At 40.6% G+C, this 5,911-nt stretch overlaps 1 pseudogene; it reads right to left on the reverse strand.

The window, feature by feature from the left end:
• Positions 1-2,460: 2,460 nt before the first annotated feature.
• Positions 2,461-5,366, reverse strand: LOC111173324 (NACHT, LRR and PYD domains-containing protein 13-like; annotated as a pseudogene).
• Positions 5,367-5,911: the final 545 nt, after the last annotated feature.

A 5,911-nucleotide genomic window follows, 5' to 3' on the forward strand; every position in this document is an offset into this window, starting at 1 on the left:
TCCTATGATTAGGTAACATGTCGACATAAGAGGAAGCTGGGTGAAGAGTACATAGGAACTTTCTGTTCTATTTTTGCAAGTCTTCTGTGAGTTCAATTTTTAAAAAATCTTTTTTTTAACATCTTTATTGGAGTATAATTGCTTTACAATGGTGTGTTAGTTTCTGCTGTATAACAAAGTGAATCAGTTATACATATACATATATCCCCATATCTCTTCTCTCTTGCATCTTCCTCCCTCCCGCCCTCTCTTTCCCACCCCTCTAGGTGGTCCCAAAGCATCGAGCTGATCTCCCTGTGCTATGCGGCTGCTTCCCACTAGCTATCTATTTTACATTTGGTAGTATATATATGTCCATGCCACTCTCTCACTTTGTCCCAGCTTACCCTTCCCCCTCCCCATATCCTCAAGTCCATTCTCTTGTAGGTCTGCATCTTTATTCCCTCCTTGCCCCTAGGTTCTTCATGACCATTTTTTTTTTTTTTAGATTCCATATATATGTGTTAGCATACGGTATTTGTTTTTTTCTTTCTGACTTACTTCACCCTGTATGACAGACTCTAGGTCTATCCACCTCACTACAAATAACTCAATTTCATTTCTTTTTATGGCTGAGTAATATTCCATTGTGTATATATGCCACATCTTCTTTATCCATTCATCTGTCAATGGACACTTAGGTTGCTTCCATCTCCTGGCTATTGTAAATAGAGCTGCAATGAACATTGTGGTACATGACTCTTTTTGAATTATGGTTTTCTCAGGATATATGCCCAGTAGTGGGATTGCTGGGTCATATGGTAGTTCTATTTTAAAAATCTTTTTAATCGAACACGTGATTAGTTATTATACTTAAATTGAGCAGAATGTTTGAGGTCAGCCAAACCTGGTGTTATGTAATTACAGGTCTGCAAAACCTTGGTGTTATGTAATTACAGGTCTGCAAAAATGTACAATCAAGAGGATAAATAATAGATCTAAGACCAGAGACTTTGTCAGCTTTCCCTGAACCTCTAAAATAAAGGTGGAGCTGATAAAGGCTCTAAAGCACTACAAAATATAGAAATCCCTCATTTCAACGTTTTTGTCAATCCACAACTTTCTTGAGATCATTTGCCAACCAATAGTCCTTTCCCAAGCATTTTTTTTCTTTCGGACCAAATTTAGGCCACTAAAATCTTTGAGAAGAGGTAGATATATTGAATAAATTGTTAAGGAGAGCAAAAAGGAGTTTTGTTTTAATGAAACTCCATAGCTTTGCCTTAACTTTTCCTTGTAATAAACATCTATTTAAAGGGAAATGAGAATTTTAAAAAAGGATTGATTAATTCAGAGTCTAGAAAATAAGTTTACAAATCCCACATACAGTGACAAAAAAAAAAACTGACATCTGCAGTTGATCCATTCATTAAAAGAAGACAATCTGTGCGGCCCATTTCTGTAACTGTTTTGCAGACTGGCTAAACTTTTCATTCTCATAAAATTAGAGATGGGCTCTTTGGTTTATTGGTTAATACTGCAGAGGAAGAATGGTCCTGTGTTTGCCAGTCCACAAACCCCATAGATGTTTATCCACTCACGGCAGTGCCAGCCTGCTGCATTATTTCAGCAAGCGACGTTTCCTCAATGAAAAAACAGCAGCTGCTCACTCAAAATAAACTTGTTTCTGTTTATGCTGTCAGCAGAAAGCTGTTTTAAAAAATCATTAGATGCATCATGCTGTTGCAGTATGTTAAACTGTGAAACTAAAAAATCATTCCTGAAAGATAAGCACCACGTTACCTCTATGACTCAGAGTGTTTCTATCTTCTTTCTGAATTATTCAAATACAAATAAGATTGGTAATCTCGGGAGTTTAGACACAATGTTAATGATGCCAGGATGATGAGTTGAAGCCTCTTCCAGGTTAGTGAGCATTAGACAAAGGAAAATGTGTAGAAAATACTACAATAAGATCAGGAGACCTGGTACTGATGCTGGCTCTGCCAACCACAATCTGTATGATCTGGGATATGTCTCTTGATCCATCTGAGCTGCATTTTTTAATGCAATCTAAATGGTCTCAAGAACATCACATGTTATCATGTGTTGCTATTATTGTTAGCATTTTTCATCAGTTGTGAGAGTACGCATGACTGATACAAGTTTATTCTGACCCTGGTTAAATTACACAAAGCGCTGTTTTACTAAAACAGTCAATAAAGATATCTTTATATTAAAAGAGTGACACATTTACTTTGTCAACTTAAAATATCTAGAAGTAGATTTTGAATTTTCTCCACCAATTATCACTGGTAAAATAAAATATGGTGATGCTATAAGATAAATTACCATATTGCTAGTACAGTATTCATTAGAAAATTGGATTACATTCATTAGAATGCTAATGAACTAACAGAGAGCATCAAAAAACATTATTCATGGGCTTCCCTGGTGGCGCAGTGGTTGAGAGTCCACCTGCCGATGCAGGGGACACGGGTTCGTGCCCTTGTCCGGGAGGATCCCACATGCTGCAGAGCGGCTGGGCCTGTGAGCCATGGCCTCTGAGCCTGCGTGTCCGGAGCCTGTGCTCCGCAACAGGAGAGGCTACAGCAGTGAGAGGCCCCCGTACTGCAAAAACAAACAAACAAACAAACAAAAAACATCATTCATTTAAAAGAAAACAAGTAGAAAAGTAGGTTATGTGTTGCTTGTCCCATTTTTGTAAAATAAAAAAAAAAATATATATATATATATACATAGGCATACATACAAACATATATACATACACAAAGTTGTAGAGTAAGATATTACCAAACTATTTAAAAGTTGTTTTACTTTGGGAGAGGTAATAATATGGGAGATCTCCATTTTCATGTTTTATACTTTTATAATAATTGAAGGTTTATAGTTAATTTTTTTTGTTTTGTTTTGTTTTCATATCCTTTGCTTTAGTGAATCTTCTTGATAGCCCCAAGAATTTAAAACATTACACCAAGGACAAAAAATCTTAAGGTGTAAAGTCAATGTAGGATCTTGGGCCAAATATAGTATTAGGATTCTGGAGATTGGGTACTTGATATGCTGCCTATGGTAAACTGTGAACAAGCATTCTGGAGGTAATGGCTCATTTGTCCCCATGAACAGTAACATCTGAGCAACATATGGTAAGGACTTCCTGATGGTTGTACTCCACGGACATTCCATGGTAAAGCTGTGGCATCTCATCATTGGATTACCACCACCATCTGTCTTCAGGGTCATTAAAATCCCACTTAAACCTGATTCTCAAAAAGGACCTCCCCCCCCTTCTGTAATTTCTCCAACTCTGCTCTCATTATAGAGTACAAGTCTTTTTCGAGCCCGAGTTTCCATAGTTTGCACATCAATTTTTTTCAAGTACGTCTACAGCGTGTTGACTGTGTTCAGCCTCAGGTCATTTCCTAAAAGGTTCAGATTAACCAGGCTTTTACTGCTTCTGAGAACAGAAGAGAGATGCTGGCAGCAATCAGGTGTTAAATTGCATTTCTCCAACCCAAGTGTCACCAACACATAATTTGGACGTTTCAGAAGCCTGCACAGCTCTTTCACTCCATCATCCTGAACATCAGGTTTCCCAACATCCAGAATCTTCACATTACGATTGTGCTTGAGGGAGTGAGCAAGCTCTCAACAGCCCTCCACCACGAAAGAACAATCTGATGAGTCCAGGTACTGCAGGTTGCAATCAGGATGACTCAAGGCCTCACAGAGAAACTTCACTCCCTCATCTCCCAGGTTATTCTTCCACAGATTCAGGTGTGTCAAGCTCTTGTTCTGAAGGAGAGCATCTGACAAATACCTACAACTGGGTGCACCAAACTGGGAGAACCAGAGCACCAATCTCTAAGACACACTTGGGGTAAGTCAGGGAAGCACACAGCTGCCTTACACCAACATCTTGGAGCTGATTAATTCCCAGGTACAGGTGAGTCACTTCCTGGGTGCTGGTGAGAAGCGAGGCCAGGTCCTGACAGCTGGCCACCGACAGGTTGCACTTCTCCAGTGACAGCTCCTTCAGGGGACAGTTGGATGTCTCGATGGGCCCCCACAGTCTTTTCAGCTCAACATTAGAGAGATTATTGTCCCCCAGGCTGAGAAGTTCAGACTTGAGTTCTTGCTGAGTTCCCTAAGGAGCTGATGACAAACTCAAGAGGTGAAGCTACAAGATTCCAACCAAAGATACTTGACCTTGCAGGCTGAGTGCTCAAACTTCTAAAAATTATCATGGATACAGTAATTCCTAGGTTGTTAGAGCTCAGGTCCAGATGGGTCAGCTTGTGCTTACCATGAAGCACAAGGACAAGCTCCTTCAGAATCTTCACAGAAGATATCGATTTGGACGTCAGTTTTTGGGGTTTGCACCTTGGATTTTTCAGCTCATAACAGTTTCTTCATAGATGAAGTATTAAGCTTGCTTCATACATTAAGTATTGAGTACCAGGTACAGCTTTCTCATGTTCCCATTGCAAAACATGGAGCGAATATTTTCCCACTGATGTATCCTAAAATTGACAACACTTGTCTCCAGAGTTTCCAAGTCAGAAGTCAATTTTGTTTCAAGGATTGGACCCCTGACAGAGAGCCTCAGCTTAACTTTTCACAGTGCTTTAGGCAAAAGGAAGAAACCCGGAATTGCTGATACCCATAAATGTCGAGATCAGCTTCAAGGAGGTGATTCAAACTCTGCCTTGCAAAGTTTTCGTCTTGAGTCTCATGTAAGCACTAGAAAAACTGTAGGAATTCAAAGTGGACTGAGACAGCATTATACTTCTCCAACTCTTCTGCTCAATCTAATAATTCATCCGTTACCCTAGGACATTTCACAGTGTAAAGTATCTTCTAGTTCTCTTGCTAGGTCTCTTTTAAAAAGACCAAAGAAAAAAGAGCCATCTGATGCCAATAGAAGTTTGTGTTAGGAGCCCAGCCCCTGATGATAGTCTTGGAAGGTATGGCAGGGGTTGGGAGGACCACCCTGGCAATGAAGGTCATGCTGCACTGGGCAGAGGGCATGTTCTTTCAGCCCATATTCTCCTATGTTTTCTATATCAGCTGCCATAAAGTGGGAGAGATTGTGAACACCACCTTTGCTGGCCTGCTTTCCAGGGACTGGCCTGACTCTCGGGTCCCCATTGAAGAGTTCAGGAGTCATCCCTGAGAGGCTTCTGTTTGTCACTGACAGCTCTGAAGAAATGACTACATCCTCCAACTCATATGAAAGCCCGCCCTGTACAAACTGGTACCAGCAGTCCCAAGTGGCTAGAATCATACTCCATTTGTTGAAGAAAGACTTGGTTCCCCTGGCTACCTTACTGAGAATGACCAGAGACTATGGTAATGAAGATCTTAAAAATTTGTCATTGAATCCATGCTTTGTCGCCATCTCAGTGTTCACAGAGGGAGACTGGGAGGAGTATTTCACCAGGTTCTTTGGTGACCAAGACAAAGCTAATAAAATCTTGCATTGGGTAAGAAAAATGGAAACTCTATTTTGTTCTGGCTCTGCCCCCCTGGTGTGCTGGACTGTGTGTTCCAGCCTGAAGTGGCAGATGGCAAGAAATCCTTCTTTCCGGCTGAGTTCCCAGACCACCACCAGTGTCTATGCTATTTTTTCTGTAGCTTGTGTGCAACAGCAGAGGTGAGTTTGTCAGATCAGAGCTGGCCAGAACAGTGGATAGACTTCTGTTCTCTGGCTGCAGAAAGGATGTGGTTCTCAAACTTCACGTTTGCAAAAGAAGCCATGGAATACAAGCAGCTGGAAGCCTCTTTTATTGATTCTCTCTTGAGGTTGAATGTTCTTCGAAAGGTCAAAGATTGTGAGGATTGCATTGTTTTCACTCACCAAAGTTTCCAGGTGTTTTTCAGGGCCATGTTCTAGAGAACAAGAAGATCC

Source organism: Delphinapterus leucas, chromosome 2, assembly GCF_059928025.1.
Source record: "Delphinapterus leucas isolate spDelLeu-1000000601 "Yukka" chromosome 2, BTC_Dleu_Yukka2, whole genome shotgun sequence".
NCBI classification, from domain to species: Eukaryota; Metazoa; Chordata; class Mammalia; order Artiodactyla; family Monodontidae; genus Delphinapterus; species Delphinapterus leucas.